Source organism: Sorex araneus, chromosome 4 (genome assembly GCF_027595985.1).
Source record: "Sorex araneus isolate mSorAra2 chromosome 4, mSorAra2.pri, whole genome shotgun sequence".
Lineage (NCBI taxonomy): Eukaryota > Metazoa > Chordata > Mammalia > Eulipotyphla > Soricidae > Sorex > Sorex araneus.
In genome coordinates, this window is record NC_073305.1 from 159,414,599 (window position 1) to 159,441,609 (window position 27,011).

Genomic DNA, 27,011 nt, shown 5'->3' on the forward strand with positions numbered 1-27,011 from the left:
TGATTTTAGCATGCTTAGCCCATAGAGGCAATTTCAGTGAATCTACTTCCTCTTAATTTGACAGCTGCTTTGGTATGACCAGAGCCTGGACTTAATGAGGTTACAGCTGTCAAAGTTAATCAGTGGATCCAACTATGAACAAGGAATTGGGTAGCTGGTTTCAGTTAATTTGTGCAAATGTACAGATTGGGTGGGCAATATTTACTCTGGTGATTCAAAACAAACTCTCAGGTATTAAGCCAAGTATGATCTCACCAGTTCTCAGTTCTACTCTGGGGCGGGGTGCGGGGGGCAAGACACAGAGTACAAAATTAAGAGATGCAATGCTAAGTACAAGCTACCCACAAAAAGCTCATCTGTATCCAACATAGTTTCTTCATTGAATATCTAATTTAATATCCAATATTTGAGTTTGGCCATGCCTAAAAAAGAAATTCTTCAACTGTCCTACTTATTCGGCCTGGGGTACATGTGTTTTTCACCCTTGTCAGGGGACTTTATGTAAGAGTTAACCCTGTGTCTGGTCTGTGCACTTATAAGAGCATCCAGGCGAATGCCATGATTGCTGAACACCCATTTTGTTATGAAAACATCATTCTATTAATATAAATACCGACTGCATTTGCCAGGGCTAACTTGAACAGGTGCAAAATCTTTAGATGCTTGCTGGTACTAAGAAATGAAAAGAGTGGACAAACACTTTTCTGTAGTGGCACTGCTGGTGTCAATGTAACATTCATCCCTTTTGCATTCCTTGATGTTCATGGAAGGTAGGCCAAGAAATTCAATCTGACAAGCTTGTAGGGTAGGGAAGGATGGAGGAGGAAGAGAAAGATAGCGATGACATGGTCTCTAGGATTCTGTTTATGCAAATACTTTCCTCTTGATCTGGGGCGTGCATGGGTTATGTACAGAGTGCATTCTGTCAAATATCCCGCTGCGAGAAATGGGATGCTGCCAACATAAATATTCTGCTGATTCTGAATATAGAAAACAGTTTGAAAGCTCCTGATGTTTCTGTTCTTGCTTAAAAAAAAAGTTTTATACATGTGACTGCCACTGTGCAGCTCCTGGTTTCAAATTCATTTTGTAATTTTCCAAGCACGCAAAGAGTTATTTATTGCTTGAGAGGCACATATAGATTTCTGTCCCTATCATTAGAGTTATCTCAAAGCTTTATCCCCTTTATAGTGGAAGCACTAAATGCATCTGTCATTTGTGGCATCATATTAATATATAAATAAAAAACGCTCTATGTAAGATTGTGTGCTTTTAAACATTTTGGAAGTGAATTTTCAGAAGTGAATTCCTAATGGGATATGTGCCATATCATACATGCACAAGCATAGACAAAGAAGGAACACACACATGTATACACTGCAATTTGGGATTGTTCATAATTCTATCATCTTAGTATTGTTCACTGTCATAGGCAAAATTCTAATGTGGATTTCAGGATTTCAGTCCCCTAAAGCATATATCCTTGTGATATTTGTGAATTTGTGAATGTCATGGAACATGAACTCCAAGAATATCTTATTTTATATGAAAGTGGTGAAGGCATTTTTCAGGTGTAATTAAAATCTTTTGGGTCTCGTCCCAGCCCCCCTGGCTGAGCAATATTACAGCGGGTAGAGCGTTTGCCTTGCTCACAGCTGACCCAGGTTTGATTCCTCCATCCCTCTTGGAGAGCCCGGCAAGCTACCGAGAGTATCCCACCCGCATGGCAGAGCCTGGCAAGCTCCACGTGGCGTATTTGATATGCTAAAAACAGTAACAACATGTCTCACAAGTGGAGACATTACTGGTGCCTGCTCAAGCAAATCGGTGAACAGTGGGACGACACTGCTACAGTGCTACAATTAAAATTCTTAACCAGTTGACTGCATTGTTTCTCAGGAAGATTATTCTGAGTAGTTTGGCTTAATTAAGCCATCCCTTCTATTAAGGGATAGAGAAGGATACAGAATTGAGTTTTATGGGATAGGGGATACAGAGCAGGGTAGGTTATGGGATGACACTCTGGTGAAGGGTGCAGTGTTAGAACATTGTATGTATGAACATCCATCGTATGTATCATTAACAGTATTGTAAATCACTGTGACTGAAAGAAAGAAATAAAATTTTTTGAAAGGAGAGATGAGGGGCTAAATATATAGAATAGGACTTAGGGTGCATATCCCCAGCACCTCATGGCATCCAAAGCATCAGAGGGTGCAGCTCTGGAGACCCACAAGCCTCACTGGCAGAGTCCTCATGATCCCTGGCACCACAGGGTCAAATTTCACTGTATTCTGGGGCCTGGGCACTAAACCACTAGCCTGCTTTGGTGAGTTTCACCAAAAGTGTCCCTAGGCATCCTGAGCACTGTGTGGGAGCAACCCCCAAATAAAAAAGACGGTCTGGGACATTCTCTAAAGACAAGTTTTCCCACGAGCTTGAAGGAAGCCAGCTCCCATGTTGTGTGAGGCTGAGCGAAAGAGGGAGACAGCCAGAACATCAGGGAGTCAAGGCAGCACCACACTGATGTCAGTCCTGCAGCAGTCAGATACTTCAATTCAGTGCACACACGTCAACTGGGAAGAGGGCCCTAGATGGGATCCCGATTCTGATGAAACTTCATTTCAGCTCAGTGAGAGTTTGAACAGAAAACGTAGTTAGGCTGTGAAATGATAGGTGGGTGTCTCTTTAAGCTGCTAGATGTGTTATGCAACAATAGAAATGAACACATCCATGTCAGTAGAAATTGTATGTGTGCTCTGAACATCAAGACCAGATTTCTCAAAAATAACACCTATGTTACATTATACATGCCACAAATGACCTACCATAAAGAACATCAAATTATAAATGGTCGTAGTGGTTTTTATAGTCTTCTTGTCAAACATCTCATTTTCGTCTCTGATTTAGGATTAGTAGTCACTCTTTCATCTCTCAAAAAGGATAAGAGTTAGTTTAAACTCTGAATTAAAGCTTCAAAACACATTGCAATTAAGAGATGTTATGTTTTCATTATAGGATTTAATAATTATTCATGAAAATTTCCAATGTTTTTGTATGGTTCCTTTTTAGGAGAGGAATCTAATGTCATAATACTTAAGTTTTAGCTTTTAAAATAAAAAATCGAAGGCAAAGAACAAAAGGAATGACTGGACATACCAAGGTTGAGTATTTTTTGTTGATTTATTACTGATTTGCAATATTAATGGAATTTCAGAAATTTTAAATTTTTCTATGTATATGTGTCTTTCAGGTCTGGAGCGATAGCACAGCAGGTAGGGTGTTGGTTTGATTCTCTGAGAGGGATGGCTCAATTCCTTCGTCCCTCTCAGAGAGCCCAGCAAGCTACCGAGAGCCTGGTAAGCTACCCATGGCGTATTTGATATGCCAAAAGCAGTAACAACAAGTCTCACAATGGGGACATTACTGGCTTCCGCTCTAGCAAACCTATGAACAATGGGAGGACAGTGCTACAATGCTATATGTGCCTGTCAGCATCCCACCTCTTAAGTTTTAGTGCTTTCACTCCACCCCACTAGAAATACCCATTTATATCTTTTTAATCACCTCAATTTTCCTTTCATTTTCTTTTTTTCACCAGAGTTTCACTGAATCAAGGGGTTAGGGTCTTTTTTTTTTTTTAACTTTAGTTTTCCATCAATATGTGAAACTTTCACTTCCTTTCTCATTTCACTTAGCAAAGTCACCTTAAGATCTACCCATTTTGTTTCCAAAGGCAGACTTTTGTTTTCTTTAATGGTAGGAGGGTATTCCATTGAGTATTTATATTATAGCTTCTTTATCTAGTTATCATTGAATGGGGCATTAGGTTGATTCTATATTTTGGCTATTGTGAATAATGCTGTGGTATATAAGGAATCACTATTAGATGTCATATAGAATTTCCATATGAGAGCCAGCTTAACTCAGGGTTGGGTATTTTTATGAAATTGAATTAGAGGCCAAGGAGTCATAATATACAGAGGCTAGTTCACATTCAGGGCTGGACATTTTATTTCAAGGAAATTGTGGTGGCAAAATCTTCCTTCCCATGGAATTCGCAGTTTCATTTCCTTGGTGTGACGATTATTGCCTGAAATGTAGCCCATATTAGTATTCTTAAAAGAAAATACTTGAAAAGGGATATAAGTAGTAGGTAAGAGGGGGATTTTTAAATTTATTAAGAATTCTACTGTAGCTTATGTAATACGGTCAAAATAGTATTTAAATTTATAGTATAGATGTACAAATTTCTGCACTGCTACCACAAAGTGCTGAAAAGAGGATAGGGGGTTAAAGATATTCTCTGCACATCAATGAAGTGTTGGGGTCCATGGTCCTAATTTCAATCTATGATTTAACCAAATTTAATCAAATAATTTAAATAAAATTTATTACTGCTATTCAAAATCATGTATAAAAGTATAAGTCCTTAAGAAATGATTTATATGGCTTATAAAGCATGATTTGGCAGAGAGTCTCTTGCCCGCATGCCTGGCTGTCTTCCCCAGGGCCCCTCGTCGGGTATAGGCTGGAGCTTCCCTCCCCACTCTGAGCAGAGCTCTCGGCTGCTGAAGACCACCAGAACCTAGCTACAGCCATGTTTGAGGCCCCTCTCCACACGTTCGGACAGACCTCATGCATGAAGGTACCGGCAGAGGAACCCAGGTGTGTGTAATCTCATAAATGGCCAACATTCAGAGACTTAAAAGCAAGCTCCCAGAAGCACCAATCTTGTAGCCTACTTTTCTCTCTGGGAGAAACTGGCAAGCTTCTGAGAGTTTCCTGCCCACATGGGACAGCCTTGCAAGCTTCCCACGGAGTATTCATATGCTAAATCCAATAACAAGCTGGATCCCATTCCCCTGACCCTGAAAGAGCCTCCAGTGCGACATCCTTGGGAGGGCCGAGTCAAGAGAGACTTCTAAGATCTCAGGGAAAGGACAAATTGAGAGGTTACTGAGCCCGCTGGAGAAATTGACAATTAACGGGATTTCGTGATTGTGATTCGTGATTAAGTATGATTTATAAATGAAGTGTCTTTTTATTTTGAAAGTGGGGCTTCCCAAGTAGTTCTCAGGGGACCCAGGGGACACATGGTCAACCAGACTATTGGTTCTGTTCAAGGGACGAGAGGTATGACGCTGATCCATCAGGGTGCCCAGATGGCTCCTTGGCCTCTGAAGTGATTTTTATAAGCAAAGTGCCAATATGCAAATCTTGCGTGGTGACCTATGTAAAAAGAAAGTTGCTTGTTCTGTATAGAATGTTAGTGAATTATAGCTGATGAACCAAATATAGCCGTTCCCTTGCTATTGTAACTAAAGTTTTAATGGAATATCATTATGTTTATTTGGTAACAAGTACATGTGCTATCTTCATACGACAGGAGCAGATGTGAAGAGTTGAGACAGACTGCTCAGCAGTGATTAAAATATTTATGAAATCGATTTCCTTATAGAAAATATTACTGATCTCTGTTTCAGAAATACTTCCCTTATTTGTTATTATAATAGAAAAACATGAAAAATATTCATGGAGCTTGAGAATTTGGTCATCTAGAAACATTTAAGAAAAAAACCTTATCTAGATCAATGTGGAGCTTTTTAGCTTTAGAAACAATGATTAACAATTACTATTTCTTATTACTGAAATAATTGCTTTATAAGTACTAGTTGATTCAATCCCACAAAAATTTAGGCAGGTTCTATTATTCCAAACATTGAGATATCAAAAAAAAAAAACCTAGGAAAAGATTATTAATCCCTGTTTTCTGGAATCCAAACCCAGATATTTATGTCTGTTTGAAGTCAGGGATCTACCTTAACATAATAAATATTGAAACCTCATTTATTTTGAAGCCAAATGCAAATAGAGGGTTAAATAATTTTGTAGTATTAAAAATGACAGAACGAAAAGGATTTATTTCATCCACTAAGCATACCCTTCACTGTAGCACTGTGGCACTGTAGCACTGTCATCCCATTGCTCATTGATTTGCTTGAGCGGGCACCAGTGTCTCCATTGTGAGACTTGTTGTTACTGTTTTTGGCATATTGAATACGCCATGGGGAGCTTGCCAGGCTCTGCCGTGTGGGCAGGATTCTCTCAGTAACTTGCCGGGATCCCCGAGAAAAATGGAGGAATCAAACCCAGGTTGGCCTTGTGCAAGGCAAATAAATGCCCTACCTGCTGTGCTATCTCTCCAGTCCATATTTATAACAATATAATAAATTTTCAGTTTTGCTCAAAGTGTTACATTTTTATTTCCTGCTGTAGAGGATCAAGAGCTATTTAATGCAATGAACATTTATTGAGTATTCACTGTGGTGAGGTACCTGGCAGCCATAGAAGATATCCTTCAAAGTGGGGTGGTACTTAACACACTCAGAACAAGAGGAAAACAGTCCTTGCCAAAGTACTTCATATTTTAGACACTTAGCTACTTGTTAAGGGGGAAAATATCTTTTTGAGATTTAGTATGACTGGAGATTCAAATAGTCTTTAGCCTAACCTAGAATATCAATGGATTGTTTGAGGAAAATGGTTGTCAAATAGACTGTAGAATTGCTTTTACTCTTCAAAAAAACCCAAGACTTAGCAATGGTTTGGAAAAAGACTTTGAAGGCTAGGGACACTCAGAATTAGGCAATGTAAACAAATTTTTGCATTTAATATTGAAATTATCTCCCCCAAAATCAGTTGTTTAGATTAGTAGCACTGAACTAGGGGAGGTGATGGTATCAAGGCTCCATTTAGTCTACCAGGACATATTTGAGGATGTCTGCAAACATCCTCACAGCCCCTGCAGAGAGTGTGGCTAACATTTGATGCGTAGAGGTCTAGGATTCTGCTAATCATCCTACAATGCATAGGGATGCCCATAAGAAGTATCATTCAATCTAACATGATTAATTGTTTTGAAATTCTGACTAAAAAGTTTTATCATTGTCTTAGAACAACAGAAACACAGCAGAACTTATTTTTATAAATACTACTAATTTATTTTGGAGATGAGAATGAATTTTTCAGATACACTTATTTTTTAAAAAAATAGTCTGGAGCTTGCCATTAGCATTTATGTTAGGTTTCTATGTATCTCATGTTTAAACAATAGATATTTATTGTCTCACAGTCCCCGAAGCTTAAAGAACATTGTTATCAGTACATTGCTAGCAGGGTCAGTTCTTCTTTAAAAATTTTAAAATTAAATTCTTTAATTAAATTACCAAAATTTAATTAAATTAGATAAAATTTAATTAATTTTTTAATTTAAAAATTTTAATTCAAAATTTTTAAAAAATTAACTTAAAAAGCTGTTTCTGATCTGGTTTCAGTCATACAATGTTCTAACACCCAAACCAGTGTACATTTCTCACCACCAATGTCCTCAGTTTCCCTCCTACCCCCACCCCGACCTCCAGACTGTCTCAATGACAGGCACTTTCCTTCTTTCTCTCTCCATTTGGGTATTATGTTTTGCAGTACAGTTACTGAGAGGTTGTCATGTTTGTTCCTTTAACAGGGTCAGTTCGATGTGGTTATATTCTTACTTCTGGTTGTTTACTGTCACATTGTGTTTTCTGTCACATTACCTAGATCATGCCTTCATTGTTATCTGGCTCCATCTCTGTGAATCTCTGTGTGTAATTTCTTTTTTACATAAGAACAACAACCTAAAGTGCAAATTTTAATTTTAATTACATCTATAAATGCTGTATCTCTAAATAAGTCACATTTAGAAACAGTGTTAATATATAGAGAGATATAGTATAGATGGGGAAAGACAATTCTACCTGCATATCACCATTGGCCAATATTATTTTAGAAATTCAGTAGTCAAGTATTTCCACCATTTACTGATCATCACCTTACTGCTGAGCATCTAGACTGTTTGGAAAGATTAGATGGGGGAAATGTGTGTGTGTGTGTGTGTATGTGTATGTGTTTGAATTTTTATTGATGTACCGTGATTCACAAAGTTATTTATAATTGAGTTTGGGCATACAATCTTCCAACATCAATCCCTTCACATGTGTGAACTTCTCTCTACTAATGTTCACAATTTCTGTCCCATTCACAAATCTGCTTCTATGACATATGCAGTATTTTTTAAAAATTTAAGACTGTGATTTACAATGCTGTTACTGATAAGGTTTCATGCACAGCACCTTTGGTAGTAAAATTTAAATAGACTTTCTTTGTAATATAAAAAATTAATATGAATTAATATTATCAGCATTTCAGCTTTTAGTATTTTTTCGAAGCACCTTTTCTACCATAATGTTTTTTTTTTTAAAAAAAAACACAGGCATGCAGCAAAGTCTAGCATATAAGCAGTAAAGAGGTTAAGTCTGCTTGCAGAAAGTGGCATTTGTCTTGAAACTGAATATGAGCAATTTTAATTTGTCCTTTAAAGGGAGATTGACTTGAGCAGTCTTGCTTCCATTTATTGCCTGTTCACTTTTCTCGATGTTCTCACTGCAGCTTGTGGTCACCTTTGGTGGCCAGTGAAAATGCTTGAACAAAAGAGCCCAATGTGCTTGCTGCAATCCTGCCACCCTTAAGTGACCAGCCAAAATTACCTGTGACCTTTCCCAGGAGTGTGAGCAGAAAACCCTGCTCAAAAGAGGGAGAAATAAAGAAATTTGGACTTAATTCTTTCATGGGTTTGCTCATAGGAATGTTTATAGGCGAGACACTAAGAATAAATCCAGTTATTGAAGAGGGAGCTGGGAAGTTGACAAGCATGGCTAAACCCAGCAGAGAAATTTGATGAGGAAATTAGATGCTGTGTAGATGGTGTGTAGTGATTAGTCTTCTGAAAGCCAGGATTATTATATAAGCAAGTGGGGGAAGGGCAGCTTATTGTGTCCAACAGATTCCATTTATTCAGGTATTCTTCCAGTTAATTAGACCCATAATGCCACAGTTGTTTATAAAATCCAGTGAACCCTTTTCTATATAGTACTTTAATGAGCTGAAATACCAAAGCAGCAGAATTTTCCTTTCAAAACTAGATTTTAGCCAAAGAAATTAGGATTATTAAAAAATGCAGTAAAAGCTTGTTCTTATTTACTTTAATCACAGTAATGCATCTTAAATTTTATATATTTTACTAATGTTGCTCTTATAGCAATGGAGCAACTGGTAGAGTTCTGAAATCACATAATACAGAAGAAAAGTGCTAAGAAACCCTTCCTAAATGAACCTTTGAAAGTATTAGTCAATGATACATAATCCAACTCACAAAAAGGTGCTCTCTCTACAACCTTTGGTATTTTCATAATCATCCACGCTAAAAGATTTTTCAAATTTTGCTTCTATTCATTATTGTGCGTCAATAGAAAATGAGTTTACCTAGTAAAGTACCTAGTGGGTAGCACTGTAGCACTGTTGTCCCGTTGTTCATCGATTTGCTTGAGTGGGCACCAATAACGTCTCCATTGTGAGACTTGTTGTTACTGATTTTGGCATATCGAATATGCCACGGGTAGATGCCAGGCTCTGCTGTGCACCTAGTGGGTAAGTATTGAAAAGGCAGCTTATACTCTCCTTGTTTTTCACCTGACTACATTTTCCCAGAGTCCCACACTGAAAGCAAAATCACCCTATAATAGTGAGAAATGGCGTCTGCACACAAATCCTGGTCTTGCCTATGGGGTATAAATCTGCTGGTTCTCTGGTTTCAGTACCCTCTGAATTGTCACAGGAAGCCACACCAGTTTCAGATTAAATGGCTTGTTTAAACTGTGGTAAACAAACCTTATATGTGGATTTGTATAATAGCCATTCTGACCCTTTGTGGGAACAATTTAATCTTGGAAAGCTGAAAATTTAAATGACTTCAAAGATGATCCACATTTAGATTGCACAACCTAATTTTTCAGTCTGAAGTTGCCAAAACAGGGAAAAAACTTTTGCCTACCTGAGGCATGAAACTATAAAAACTATATCATGGTATCTCTACTAAAATCATTAAAGACTCAATTTTATTTATTTATTTATTTATTCATTCATTCATTCATTCATGTTCTCTTTGGCACTGTGATTCACATATTGTTGCTTGAGGATTTTATAGGTACAATGTTACAGTACTTCACCCTCTAGAGTCCCCAGTTTCCTCCCCTCCCATGGTCCCAGTTCCTGTCTCTTATCCTATACCCTAGCCTCCAAGCCAAGTTTGTTGGACAGTTCTCAGCTTCTGTCACCTTGCTAGCCTTGAGATTTTAAAATAAGCATTTTATCTGGCCTTGAATTCATGCCTCTCAATGAACTGCTTACTTTTGCAGGTTGTTGTATGTTTTAACAATATACCCATCGGATAACTTCAGAGGGAAGGAACATAAATTAGTAATAAATTTAATTTTGAAACTTAACTAGTTAAGTAAGGGGTTTTATAATTGATCAATTCTTGTCAAAGCAAAATAGAGACATGTGGCAGAGACATTTCTAAGTCTCTGTGTTTGAATGGCACACAACTGGCATCTGGTGTGGTAGAGACCTTTATTGAGTGATATCAACATTACAAAGGGATTTCCTTCTTATATACAGTCTAACATTTTGTATATGCAGTTAAATCTCATAAATTATTTACTAATGTAGAAGTGTTATCTAAGTGAAGTTAACTTCTTTAACACAGAGTATACCTGAAGGATATTCTACACATTTTTGAATGCATGCATACCACTCACAATAATAGCAGTACTCAAGTTACACACATTGCAAAAACTTCTAAGTTCTTTATGTATATTTACTCAGTTATTTCTTACAACAATGTAATGGGCAAGAAGTATTTTTAGTCTCACTTTACAGATTAGGGAACTGAAGTCTAGAAAGCTTAAATAACTTCCCCAAGATCACAGTTGGCAGCGTAAGTGGCAGAGCTCAGTTTCAAACCTAGTCAGTTTGGCTCCAGATCTCATGGTCTTTAAGTACCATACCACGTCTAAATGAAAAAAAAAATAAATAAAGGTAAAGAGCTCATAATGGTAAAGAAAGAAAAAGGATATAAAAAACAAGTTTCAAACCAATGATGAGAAATTAGAAAAATAGTATAGAAGGCAATAAGAGAAATAAAAAAACAAGCTCATGAATCAATGAATGAAATTTGAAGTAGAAAGCAATAGAGGAAACCAGTAGACCAGCTTTGACCTGAAACTAGATGAGAGCATTGCAGTTTGTCGAGGCAAGACAAGCAAATAATTGTTATGGTTTTTAATAAGTGGAAATATTATTTTATGATTTAAATTTAATAAGGGCACATGAGTCCTTGCACTAAACCATCATATTTAGTCACTGTATTTCTAAACTACTAGAAATTTATATAATAAATTTGAGTGTGTTTCTTTGGTAGCCAAGCAATTTTGTGTTTAAGTAAAAACCCCATATTTTGACTGTGACTGACATTCTGTGCACCCGCAGTTAAGTTTTGCAGTGGTTTCACATATTGCTCAATTAATTCTTTTAAGAACAAAACTCATCAGGTTTTTCTGAAATGAACATCCTGCTTTACAAAAGATGCGGAAGAAGTACAGTGCCATTGAATTAGTCACGAATGCTTGCTTTGTTTTTCTTGCAAACTCTGCCAAACCAAAAGTGTTTCAGGGGTTTATTTTACCTTTGAATGGAGGGACCAATTCCTCAGAGGGAAATTGTATTTTGCACATTGCAGTTAAAAATTCTGTTTATTTTATTTTATTTTTGCAGCAGAGGTATCGTGACATAAGTTTTCTCTTGGCAGCCACTATTTGCCAAGATAACTTTAAAAAATGCTGCTCAATTTTCATTTCTGAGGACTCTGTTATTTCAAGTATGTTTTCTCTCACTGTTTTTTTTGCCAGCTGTGCAAATTTTCATTAAAGAGCATTAATATGAATCTTTTATGACTGTTCTTCAGTCATCTGAGTTATACTAAGCATGAAAGGCCTAAGAGAGATGCCCGCTTCGGATACAAACTCAGAGAGAGCTGCATGCAGTCTACACAAAGGAAACTCAATTCTCTAACAGCTAATTAAAAACGCATTACTTTCCACCAGGGCTGACCTCCAGCCATATAAAGGATAAAGATGGCTGTCTGTCAGTCATGTTTACCTAACCAATTCTGGCACACGATCATGATGAATGGACAGATCTAAAAAGGGACCATCTTGCTCAGAACTCCTAGGTACTCTTAATACCACCTTTAAAGAGGCAGACGATCTCATCAGTAATTTGAAACCCCTGCCTCAGTGCTAGGGAGACACCGGGCTATATTTACCAAGGGCAGCAGATACTAGATTTAAGAAAGGAGGAGAAACCTATTTTCACATCTGCAAGGACTTGGATATAAATGTATTTAAGACATAATGAGTTCATACACTCAAATGTTTTTATTTGGATATTTGAAAATCTTTTCAACCACTTGAGGGTAAACCAAAGAACTAACAGTAGATTGTGTTTATTCTTCCTGTAGTTATCCCCAGATCAACTAGTATAAAAGACTCCTTGAAGTCATTTAGTCATTTACTCTAATGCTCCTTCTTTCAGACAGGCCAGCTCTATCTATCCTCCTTCAGTCATAAAAATATTAGAAGGTGAGCTCATAACTTACCATCTATGCCATTACTATTACAGAGTCTGTGAGCTTTCATAGCCAAGAAATTTTTTCTAAATCTAAACTAATTTCTACTAGTTTAAAAGCAGCATTTCAAGGGATGCATTAAATACAGGGATTAAGCTGATGCCTTGCATGTCACGTACCCAGATTTGATCCCTGCCACTGCACTGGGTTCTTGAGTAACTCCTGGAAATTCCCCTGAACACAGAACCAGGGGTAAGCACAGAACCAGGAGGAAGCCTGAACATCACCAAGTATGACCCAAACATACCCTTCCCCTCACACACAAAGCAGCATTGCAATTCTGGCCTCATTTAAAAAAATCAAGTCTTGACCATAAGTTATAAGATTATTTTATAATTTTCTACTGTGGAACTATTTCCAAGAGAATCCTGACACTAAAAAGCTAAATGTTGGACAATAGTAATTGGCATTACTGTCTCTGTGGATTTTCTGACCTGTACTTTCCACACTGTCTTCACTATGCTCACCTGTAACACTGTATCACTGTCATCCCTTTGCTCATTGATTTGCTGGATCGAGCATGGGTAATGTCTCCATTGTGAGACTTGTTACTGTTTTTAGCATATCAAATATGCCACAGGTAGCTTGCTAAGTTCTGCAATGATATATAAGACTCTCTATGATTTGTTGCCTACCGTCTGAACTCCATCAAATATAGTGTGATAATTATGGAAAATGAGTAGAAAGTGTCTTATAATGTGTCCGGAAAGTGGCCTGGAGCATGGCGGCGGTTGGGTAGTGGAGGTTGGCTGCCAGGGCTGGGTCCCTTGGAGCAGGGAGGGTTCTCACCACCACCCTCCCCACCTCTGGGGCAGCACGAATGAAAATAGCCTTGTGCGGAGTCAGATGTCAGTCCTTAAGATGGAAAAAGCAGATTTTGGGTCATTGGTAATAGTAATCATGAAAATAACAATAATACTACTAATAAAGTTTGTTATCTAGAGTAGTAGTGTGTCATAGTTATGAACCATAAATGCAAAAATTAACTGTAGTTCAAATTCTAGTCAGAAAGTTACCAGAAAAAACTGGCCACCTATAGGAAAAGGGGCAATATATTGGCCAGAATACATCCTGATTTGTCCTTGCTAAAGGAAGTTGAAGGAGATATCTGAAGTTATCAATTTAACTTTTAAGGGATAGTTGTACAAAGAATCAAGGTCAGATCTTGCTCCCCAAAACACCTTATTTTACTCTTTAGATGAGAGGAATAACTAAACTGGAGAGGCAGAATGAATGCTATGTAAATGAAACTCATTGTAAAAGTGTCAAAAAGTGCAAGAAATGAACTCAATTCATATTCCAATGCCTTCAATAAAATGCACCATATGAAAACACTTGAACTTAAATTTAGAACACAAATTCCACTAAAGACAAGAGCTCTTGCCTATTTCATCATCAGAAATTACAAGTGTCTGTGATATATAATTAGTCTGTAAAATATACTTAGTTTTCTCTTAATATTTTAATCTAGCCTATGTTTGAGTAAAATCTTATATATTAAAACCACTTAAATGATGCTTTAAAAAGTTATTTAGGGACTGTACAATTGAGGGACTATAGGGTTCCATCTCTCTGGAAAAATATCTGAGTTTCTTAAAGTAATTTCGTTTTGAAGTGGAGACTTCAGATCTGGAAGTGCTTGGATGACCATGTGGAGCCAGGACTTGAACATAGGACTCTCTCATGCAAACAATATGCTCCAGCCCTTTGAGATCTTAACATTACACTCTTAAAAATTTTATCTATTCTAAAATGTAGAGCTTAAAATTTAAGAAATAGAAGAAAAAATCAATCCTATTATTTTACAACTGATAGAAATCCGAGAATAATTGTCCTCTTGAAGAAACTGAAAATTCATTTGAAATTTTTCTATTAAATAGACTATTTGAAACTTTTTACATTTGTATTAATTTGATTTGTTGCTTATTCTGTAAACTGTTGATGCTTCATCATTGATGCTTCATATTGGTCTAAAAATATGTATTACTGGAGAGATAGGACAGCAGGTAGGGTGCTTCCCTTCCATGTAACCAACCTAAGTTCAATCTCAAGCACCTTTATGAATCCTCAAGCCATGCCAAGAATGATTCCTTAGCACAGAGGAAGAAGTAAGCACTGAACACTGCAAAGTATAGTTTCCAAACCACCTAATTATATATATATATGCATACACATATACACACATATATGTGTGTATATATGCATATAAACACATATATAAACACACACACATATATATATATATATACACACACATATATATATGGAGCTGGAGAAGTTCTATAAAGAAGACCACACCTTCTACAAGATCATTGTCAGTGATTTCAATACCAATACAGGACCAAGAAGGTTGTAGGAAGAACTCCACATCTGGATCCAGGGCCTGGAATAGAACGAACAGGGTGAGAGACTGTCTGAGTTCAGCATGTTGACCAAGACCATCCATGGTAACTCACAGTTCCAGAAGGCTGATCTAAACATTGGACATGCGAGTCTCCCGGTGGATAGTTCCACAAAGAAATTGACCACATCATATTCAATTGACGCTTCTGCCTGACCGATGTCACTGTTGTCCCAAAATCCCAAATGGGATCAAACCACTGTCTCCTTCATGCAACATTCTACCTCACAGAGCAGGGAGAAAAGACTGCAAAGTTTAAGTTTAAGAAGAGAACTCCCAGAATGACCACCAACTGGGATCTCTTTGGCACTATTGCGGCAACGTGGGAAGATGTGATCATTGACAACATCAACGAGGAATACAATCAACTAGTTCAACACCTCCATGACTGCACAAAAAATGCCAAAAGTAGGAAAGCCACAAACAGACGCCTATCTTTGGAAACTCTCAAGATCATTTGACAATGTGGTTTGGCAAAAGTCTCAGGAAATTACAAGCTAATGTCTGAGCTCGAAAGCTGTGCAGAGAAGTGATAAAGGAATACCTCAGAGAGAGAGGAGCATCAGTATTGGCCTATGCGACAGAAGCTGGGAAAAGTATTCGCAACACTCGCCTGTCCTTCGCCAACTACAAGACCAAGAAGACTGCCACCTGACATCCTGATGGATCTATCACATCTTCTAGAAGGGCAATGGAGATGATTATTCACGACTTCTGCTCAGATCTCTTCAACAGCCACGTCCACCTGCCCACATACCAAATTCCACAGGATGGATATGTGGTTCCCAATGTCCTCCCTTCAGAAATTCGACACGCCATTTCATCGGTAAAGACTCGTACAGCACCGGGTCTAGACAAGGTCAGACCTGAACACCTGAAGAATCTGCTGGCAGTTCTCATCAGTACACTGGCTCGGCTCTTTACACGCTACCTGTATGAATGCAAGGTTCCATCCCAGTGGAAAACCATCAGGACTGCTCTGTTGTACAAGAAGGGAGACATCCACAACATCTGCAACTATCGCATAGTCTGCCTGTTGTCCGTCATCTACAAGTTGTTCACTTGAGTCATCCTGGATAGAATAGGCAGAACACTAATGTTTAATAAATTGTGTTGGCAAAACTGGACAGCTATATGCAAAAAAATGGGTTTAGATCTCCACCTATCACCACATAAAAAGGTCAGATCAAAATGGATTAAAGACCTCAACATAAGACCAGAATCCCTAAGGTACATTGAAGACAAGGTCAGTAAACCCTCCACAACATTGAAGCCAACAGGATCTTCAAAGCTGACACGCCACTGGTCAAGCAAGTGAAAACAGAGATAAATAAATGGGACTATCTTAAACTACGAAGATTCTGCACCTCAAAAGAAACAGTGACCAAAATACAAAGACAGTCTACAGAATGGGAAAGGATATTTACCCAGTACCCATCCGATAAAGGGTTGATATCAAGGATATATAATGCACTGGTTGAACTCCACAAGAAGAAAACTGCCGACCCAATAAAAAAATGGGGTGATGAAATGAACAGAAACTTTCCCAAAGAAGAAATCCAAATGGCTCAGAGGCACATGAGAAAATGCTCAACATCACTAATCATCAGGGAGATACAGATCAAAACAATAATGAGATATCATCTCATACCACAGAGACTGGCCCACATCCCTAAAAACAAAAGCAACCGGTGTTGGTGTGGATGTGGGGAGAAAGGGACTCTCCTTCACTGCTGGTGGGGATGCCAACTGGTTCAGTTCTTTTGGAAAACAATATGGATGCTTCTCAAAAAATTAGAAATTGAGTGCCCATTTGACCCAGGAATACCATTCCTGGGGATATATCCCAGAGAGGCAAAAAGGTAGAAATGACATCTGCATTTCTATGTTCATTGCAGCACTATTTATAATAGCCACAATCTGGAACAAACTGGAATGCCCCAAAACAGATGACTAACTAGTCATCTACTAACCACGTAACTTTGGTACATCTACAAATGGAATAGTATGCAGCTGTTAGAAAAGATGAAGTCATGAAATTTGCATACAAGTGGATTAACATGGAAAGTATCATGTTGAGTGAAATAAATCAGAAAGAAAGAGACAGACATAGAAATATTGCACTCATATGTGGAATATAAACTTGCAATGATGCAACTTCTGGCAGAAATTTCTCTGGACTTAGTTACTAAAATACAGAAATCGAAAACCACGCGGCTGCTATTGCGGCTGCACGACCTCATATCTCTTCATTCTCAGCAATGGAAAACAAATTATCAAATGCTTCCTTTTCAGCAGGTCTGACTTGGGGGGGGGGAACTCCAAACAATAATAGTGAGTTTTTGTTGAAATGTTGAATATAATCAAAGTAAAGAGAAAGTAAATTGTAATTTATCAACTACACAGGTGGGGTGGGGGTTGGGGGGTGGGGTGGTGGTGGGACAGGTATACTGTGATTTTTGGTGGTGGAATATGTACACTGGTGAAGGGATGGGTGTTCGAGCATTGTATAACTGAGACTTAAGCCTGAAAGCTTTGTAACTTTTCACATGGTGATTCAATTAAAAAAATAAATAAATAAATAAATAAAATAAAATAAAATGTATTTGAACTGAAAAAAAAAAGAATAGGCAGAAAACTAGATGAAGGAAAACCATGCGAGCAAGCTGGATTTCGAAAAGGATTCAGCATGACCGACCATATCCACACAGTGACCAAGCTCATTGTAGTTTCGTGAGAGTTTAAGATCCTGCTCTGTCTAACATTCATTGATTTAAGAAAGCCTTTGATTCTGTTGAGACTGAAGTGGTCATCGAAGCCCTAGCCAAACAAGGCATTCAAACTCTTCGAGATGTATTATGCATTCACCACCAGGATCTCACCTTTCTATAAGGAAGTGATCATTGACATAAAGAGAGGGTTTCGACAGGGTGATACCGTTTCCCCACAACTCTTCAGTGCCACACTCAAGAATGTCATGTGACAAGACGACTGGAATGGGAAGGAATGGGAGTGAAGATAGACAGTTGGCAACTACACCACCTCCGCTTCATTAATGACACCAATCTAATAACATCAGACATTAGCCAAGCAGCACAAATACTGGCCTACTTCGAATATGGAAAGGTCAGACTGCAGCCGGATCTCAGCAAAACAATGCTTATGGAAAATGAACTAGTCCCTGACACTCCATTTGCTCTCAATGGAACGAACATCTCCAAACGAACATCTCCAAATGCAGCAGCTATGTGTATCTGGGTCGAGAACTCAACATGAGGAACAACTTGGTGCCCGAACTGCACAGGAGGAAGAGATCTGTGTGGAACACCTTTAAGAGCATCAAAGAAGTTGTTAAGAGGACAAAGAATCTCCAACTCCAGGCACATCTTTTCTACTGCACTGTTCTTCCTGCGCTAACATATGCCTCAGAGACCTGGGCCCTATGCAAAAAGTATGAGAACGCTATTAGGGTATCCCAAAGAAGAATGGAAAGAGCTATGCTTGCAGTATCAAGTTTCACTCAAGTGAGAGAAGGAATCCTTCTCGATATCAAGAGTCAAAGATGCTGTCTTGTTTGCAAGGGCATCGAAGATCAGATGGGCCGGACACGTAATGCGATTTAGAGATGACCACTGGACTAGAGCTGTTACCTACTGGATTCCATGGGACATGAAAAGACCCTGTGGCTGCCCACCAAGGAGATGGTCAGATTTCTTTGTCAAAACCCTAAACGAATGGTTTGAGGCTCTTCGTGTTCCTAGAGCGAGCAGATACCATTGAGCTACACTAGCACATGACAGGGATGAATGGAGACGCTACTGACACCCACTTGAGCAAATCAAAGATCAACGGGATGACAAGTGATAGAAGTATATGTGTGTATATATATATATAAATATACGTATACATACAAAGTTTATAGAAAGTTTATACAGAGAGTCTCTTGCCTGCATGCCTGGCTGTCTTCCCTGGGGCCCCTTGGAGGGGAGGGGCTCCAGCTTCCCGCCCCATCCTGAGCAGAGCTCTCAGCAGCCAAAGACCACCAGAACCTAGCCACAGCCATGCTCAAGGCCCCTCTCCACACATTCGGACAAGCCTCACTCATGAAGGTATCGGCAGAGGAACCCAGGTGTGTGTAATCCCATCAACGGCCAACATCCAGAGAATTAAAAGCAAGCTCTCAGATATATTATAACCTACTTCTCTCTCTGGGAGAATTAGCAAGCTACTGAGAGTTTCCTGCCCACATGGGACAGCCTTGCAAGCCTCCCATGGTGTATCCATATGCCAAAACCAGTAACAAGCTGGATCTCATTCCCCTGACCCTGAAAGAGCCTCCAATGCGGCATTATTGAGAAGGCCAAGTGGAGAGAGGCTTCTAAAATCTCAGGGATAGGACTAATGGTGAGGTTACTGAGCCCACTCAAGAAATCGATGATCAATAGGATTTCGTGATTCGTGATACACACATATATTTTTATATACATATATCATATACATTCACATATATATTACTTAAGCGATGTATTAGAATATTATAATGGTATTCAAAGAACACCATCCAGTAGCTAGGCGGTCACACCCAGAAACTGTCCCTGTGCTGTGTAATCCCAACAGCCAACTTCCAGAGACTATAAAATCAAGCGCCTGGAAGCGTGCAGCATATTATAGCCTAGTTCTCCCTCTTGGAGAACCTGGCAAGCTACCGAGAGTTCCCTGCCTGCATGGGAGAGCCTGGCAAGTGCCCTGTAGCATATTCATATGCCAAAACCAGTAATAATGATGCGTCTCATTCCCCTGACCCTGAGAGAGCCTCCAATGCAGCACCATTGGGAAGTACAAGTTAAGAGAGGCTTCTAAAATCTCAGGGCTAGGACAAATGGAGACATTACTGAGACTGATTGATAAAATCAATGATCAATGGGATGATGATGATGATGATGATGATGATGATTCAAAGAATATAAAGAGAAATATATAACAAAAGTTAATGTTTTCCATTTTCTTCACTGAAATGACTAAATATTATGATGATGGCTATTTAAATTGCACTTTATATTTATAACTATATGTCATGCTACATGACTGGGAAAAGTTAGGAATTCAAGAAAACAGTTTGTTGTTTGAATAATGTTTTTCAAGACAGCTCACATTACCTGGCTGCCCTGAGCCCCTTTCCTTTACTGGCTCTTTCTTTCCACGGATACACTCAGTATAGGGTCTGTCACCTCTTTCAGGTCTTTGAACATATTGTCATTTCAGTGATGCTTTCTCTTTCCACTTAGTTTTAAACATGTGTTCTCCCCTTCAAAATGCATTGTTTCTCTTCCTTGTTTTATTTTCCTGTGTAGTACTTATACCTTTCTTCTATGTATATTACTCACTTTATATTAAACTGCACTTTTTACCCTAAAACGTAGTTCTTCCATAAGTGAGGTATTTTATTATTTTTTGATAACCACTATATTTCAGAACACAGAAAAGAATGCCTGACGTATACTAAGTGTTCATGTATTTATTATATAACTTATCACCTGCCTTTGTCTATAAAATTTCTTCTGCCCATTTGCTTTCATTTATTTACCTGGAGATTTAAATCAGTCCCGAAAGAGTTCGTTCATGGAAAATTCACTTTCTAAAAAACTTTCTCTTGACTCCTTTTTAGTTTTGCTTGTGTTTCCTACCCAAGTTCCCTCTTAGTTCATAGTTCTCTTTGCTGAAATAATCTGCTCCAAATGATTGCTCTTTCTTCTTTTCCTTTCTCTCTGCCTCCCTCCCTTCCTTCCCCTTGCTTTCTCCTTCTCTCTCTCCCTCTCCTCCTTCACTCCCTCTATCCCTCTTTTTATTTCTTCTTTCTTTATTCCTTCCTTTCTTCCTTTCCTTCTTCCTTTCTTCCTTCCTTCCTTCTTTCCTTCCTTCCTTCCTTCCTTCCTTCCTTCCTTCCTTCCTTCCTTCCTTCCTTCCTTCCTTTCTTTCTTTCTTTCTTTCTTCCTTCCTTCCTTCCTTTCTTTCTTTCTTCCTTTCTTTCTCTTTTTCTCATGTTATTTTAATTTACACATTTGTTCCATTAAATTTCTCTAGCCCAATATCCTACTCAACAATTATTGCATATATTTATTGAAATATGTATTTTAAAATATTAAGACAATCAGACTATTTTTATTTTCAATATCTTCTCATGATCCCAATTATTTAGGTAAGATTAAAAAAAAGTAGTAAATGTTTGAAATTTTTTAGAAGACAGATTTTGATAATTTAGAATAGATGATTGTAGATGATGATATAGAGTACAAAATTGCTCAGATATTATTAAAAGTTTTATACACAGCACAAGCAAATATAATAAGGTTTTAAATACAAAATAAACATACAGAATCAAGTATTTTAATTTTCTTGTAATAATAGGAAATTGAAAATAATTCCACTAATATTATCATAAAATTATTTAAAGAGCTGGGGAAATATTTCAAAAGACTGAAGCATAAGTTTAGCATGCACTAGGTTCTAAATTCAATCCCTGATACCACATGACACCGTAGGACCTGCTGGAGTGGGTGGTTCCAGCAGCTTTGGGCTAAACCAGTACCATGTCACAGATCTAAGCATGTTGGCTTGCACACCTGAGCCTAATATTGCTGAAAGGAATCTCTTGGCCCTTCTGAGTACTGATTGGGAGGAGAAAAAAAACACAACTAAAATTATTCAAAAATATATTCAATGAAGTATTCATGATGCCCACATTAATTAACAATTCTGGGTTTAACAGGTATTGGCTATGCCTTATTTGGGCTCTATTTTTAATTAAGAAAAAAGACTGAAACCATCTGCTTAATAATGTGTAACTGAGACTTAAACCTGAAAGTTTTGTAACTTTCCACATGGTGATACAATAAAAAAATAAATTAAAAAAAGAATAAAAAAATAATGTAATATAAGATTTTAAGGACATATATCCAATTAAATTAGTGAATAAAATCATCAGGAACCAATTTATAGATCTTATCTCTAATATTTTTGACATTTTTGAAATTGACCCATTGTAATTTCTTTATTTTCATAATCACCTTTCAATTATAGTTACTCTCGATTTACAATTCAAATTCTAAAGTTTCTCTGATATACCAAAATTATTTATTACTGTGAATTAACTGCATATATTACTAGCTCTTTTTAGCAGTCAGCTAATTAAAGATTTTTTCCATATATGATATATTAATATCTGCATTAAGTACTTCTTAAGTAGCAGTTAGCCAAGATGTTACTAAGCATGCATTTACCTCTAAAATATGTACATATATAATTTGGCTCATTTTTATTAGTTATTATATCCATGTTGGTAAGAATTAAATAAGTTTGCTAAGGTAGGACCAGATGATTTTATCTAAAAATATTTTCTGGTTACTTTTGAGTCATTTTACAAACTAAAAACAAAGTAGAAGTGCAAAAAGTGCTGTCTATTCACTTAGAATTCAAATAAGTTGCTCCTCTTTTTAAATATTTTTCAAAAATAAATTCAATTGGATTACTGTGAGATAGTTACAAACTTTCATGATTATGTTTCAGTCATACAATGATTGATTCAGTCATACATCCCTTTACCAGTGCACATTTTCCACCACCATTGTCCCTAGTATCCCTCCAGCCACCTCCACTCCAACCCACCCCCTGCTTCTATGATGGATACATTCCTTACTTACTCTCTCTCTCTCATTTTGGGCATTATGATTTGACAGTTGCTCATCTTTTGCAAAATGGATTATTATCCCCTGAAAACCAAATAATTAGAAATATCTTAGTGGCAACAAACACATTGTATTTTCTTCTATTTTTCTTTATATTACTATGAGACACAGAAAAATTAAGGGAAGGACATATTTGTTACATTTGATAACCTTTGTGTGTAAAAAGTAAGTATCAGTTTCCGTGTTTCATACACACAGACATACATACACAGGTACATCTATTTGTAGCATACTTGATTCTTCAATAGCTGAGATTTGAGTAAATGAATAAATTCAGGTCTGTTTTGTATATTTGTCACTTGGTCACATGTCAAGATGACATTTAAGTACAATTTTGAAAGGTATATAAAGCATGCTCTGCATTTTTAAAATTTTCCTTACACAGGTTTCCCACAATATGTGGCTGTGTTTAACATCTTCAAAATTTGTCTTCAGTTATGACTTCCTGCTGGAGAATGGCCATTTCAACACATGATTCTCTGGGTCCATTTGAGGTTTTGATGGTAGAGCGCAAGAATACCCATGTTTGTTGTTTATTGGACATTGTAATTGGCAATTTCCTAGATGTTGTATGATTTTATAAACTATACCTGGATAATAAGTCATTGGAACAAGCATTTCCTATTTTGAAGAAACTAATTAGGTCTAAATGACTAATTCCCAGCTGCAAAGTCATGAACATAAAATATGATTCATGGAAGTAGGCATGACTTCACATCCAAGACATGGTAACACTTTATTTGTGTGCATTTAAGGAAGACAGGGGCAGAAGTTCATTTGCAGCACCTGTTACAAAAAGTTGTGAAGGCAAGTGATAGTCTGGAATGGTCGTACATCATGCCCAGTGGCACTTCAAGAATGATCACATAAGCCAGCCACATGCTGGCCAACCTGCTGCTTCTGTTTTACCATGACTCAGACACATTAGTACAGAGCAGGAAGACACGGAGAGAGTCACCCAAACTCGCCTCTGGAATCTGTTCAACAATAAGAAGCTGCTGAAGTGGGTTAGTTTTCTTTTCAGTTCTATAACAAATGGTAGAGTTGCACATGTGAGTTTAAGAATATTTACAAAGGGCGCTTGACCTAATGGAAAAACTGAGGTCTTATTTTATTTATTTTTAATTGATCAGTATTGGTTTATAATAACATCTTTTGGGAAAGCAGTTGCGCACTTTGGCGGAGGGGTGAGCCACACCACCCTCACCACCACAGCTCAGCACTTTCCTTGGGATCAAATTGACCCTCTTTTCCCGTTCCTCTCAACCCCACCTTTATTCTCCCTCTGATAACCAAATAGGTATTTTCTAAGAAATTCGTTGCACGTATTTTTTAAGAAATACGTGCAAGGTAAGTGCACTACTGACTGCACTTACCTTGCATGTGACCAACCTATGCTCGATCCCCGGCATTCCAAATGGTCCCATGAGCCTGCCGGAAATGAATCCTGACTGCAGAGTCAGGAGCAAACGCTGAGTGTTTCCGGGTACAGCCCCCAAACAAAAACTAAATCAAACAAACAACATAGAAATTCAGTGCTTAAACTTTCATACAAATCCTAGTTCCTAATGTTTATTTTTATATCAGCTCTTCCCAGAAGAAAGAAAATGAAGGGATGCAAAAACGACTTAGAGTGAAGAAGGTCGCCTTTCTCGGCTGAGCTCTTACTTAGGGAAGTCAGCCTTAGCTAACAGCCATAGAATTTGATTCTCCACATATTATTTCCAGGATGCAAGCTGCAATGGATACTCGTATTGTTTTGTTTTGTTTTATTTCACACATCCACATGCATTTTCCTTTACTTTTAAGTAATAAAATTTTTAAATTTTATTTTTAATTAAGATATTATTGACATGAACATTGTTTTAGGTATGCCACATAATGGTTAGGAGATATGTATGATGCAAAATGCTTACCAGATTTAGTTAACATCCATGCTTCACAATTGTTACCTTATTTTTCCTGTAGTAAAACCTTTGAGATCTAGCTTTTGGGGGAAAGGGGAGAGGGCTCCCAAGCAGTGCTCAGGAGGATCAGGGGCCCTATAGGTGATTCTTAGCCAACTGGGTCATACATTCAGCCCAAGGGCTCCAGGATGCGAGCAAACCCTGTTGTGCTGGGGATATCTAGGCCACTCAGTGATGCTGGGGTCACCAGGGCCACACTGGCAGTGCTCAAGGAAATACACGTTGCCAGCAATTGAACCCAGTCGGGTGCATGCCAGGCATGCACTCTAACCACTGTACATTCCTCTGGCCCAGATTTATTCTCTCAGCAACTTTCCGGATGCAATACAAATATATCAGTAAAATTTTAAAATAAGTAAAAACAATTTTAAAAGATAAGAGAAAGTTAGAAAAATGAGAGAGACTAAACTCAGATGCTAGCCAAAAAATGTCATGAATGTCAAATATTTTTTTATTTCTTGCTGGCCTTCCATGAGTCGGAAAAGAAAGCTGACATAGACATAGTTACAGAAAAGAGAAAAGAGAAGGAAACTATTGTCATTGTGATGTTTTGACAATTACAGATCAGGGAAATGAATACCCATAGTTTACAAACCTTTGGGGGAGCTGGAGAGATAGTATAACAGGCAGGCCACTTGCCTTACACACAACTGACCTGGGTTTGATCTTGTGTCCCACATGCAGGCATACTTAGAACACTGTAAGGGATGCCTACGAATCTGGTTGGTGGCTGCAAGGCAAGTACCCTACTCGCTGTACTATCTCTTCAGCCTCTGTGCTAAATATTTTTATAGCTAAATTATTGGACCCACTTTACAAGTAGTAATATTACTCAGATAGAGATCCATATGATTCAAAGGTTATTGTTTGTGTTGCTAAAATTTTCTGATATAAATACACTTTCTCACAAGCTGGTACCAGAAGAGAATAGGACCGTGGAGTGAGTCAAATAAGTAAGGGGATCGTTTGTATAGTGGTGGTTGACACCAGGCTTTTGGTGGTAATCATGATGGAGTATCTGTATACACAAGTATGAAATTTTTATAATATTACAAACCAATGTCAACTTTAATAACAGTAAACAAAATTTTTACTGCATTTTACCAATAAGGCCTTCAGATTATGAGACTGACACGCTTCCTACTGCTCTAAGGAGGCAGTACTGTCATGCTACCAATAAGGCCTACGTGTCACTTTCCTATATTTTTGTTTTTGCGGTCACTATTTTTAAACACACTTACCAAATAATGTGCATAAAACTTTAAATCCCAATAACAAATCATGGGACTGGAGCAATGGCATAGTGAATTGAGTGTTTGCCTTTCAGGTGACAATAAATAAATAAAATCCAGGTTTTATTCCCAGAACCCCTTATAGTTCCTGGAGCACTGCCAGGAGTAATTCCTGAGCCAGGAATAACCCTTAAGCACTGCAGGATGTGATCCCCAAACAAAACAAAACAAAACAAAACAAAACAAAACAAACCAATAGTTAACTAATTTCTAACTAAGTTATTAATGAACACAATCAGATAATTTGACAACCCTTTCTAGGTTCTTGCATTCTTAGTTCCTGCATTTTTAGTTCCTTAAGCCCTTTTTAATTTAAATAATTCCTAATGCTGTAATTTTTAAAAAGTCGATGTTACCTTAACCAAGATATGAGATAAATATGTTTTTTCTAGGAGAGAGTCAACACATTTATTTCTCACTATACTTAGTAATAAGGAAAAAATGAAACTTCTCTCCCAAATCTAAAAGTTATAACTCAAATATATGTTTTTATTTTCTTTTTAAATGAACAATGTAACAGTCTTATTTCTCCAAAGAAAGTGTTCTTAAAAGTTAAAAACTTCAGTAGTTTGATTCTATTCAGTTTAGATAAAGCAGCCAAGAAAGTCAGAATGTCCCGTCCAAAATTATTCTTAGTGTTCCTTGCCAAAAGATCATATTAAATATCACATAAAAATAGGCTTTCTTGAAAGATTTCTGGTTGAGAACTTCCTGGTTTTGGCATGAAACAGGGACACACAATTCTACAAGCTCTGAAACTCCAATGGGAATAGAGCTGCACCTAGAATTTAAAATAAAAATGTTGCCTTTTCTCTCTGATCAACCAATAATGATTAATTTAATGCTTTACCATATTGTATTTGAATAGCATCTTGTTACCAAAGGATTTAAAATTATCATTAAGAAATATTTTATGACTTTGACTTATTTTTACTTGAGTTTGTCACAATGTTGTTTTTTAAGAAAGAATCATTTATCTTTAAGCAG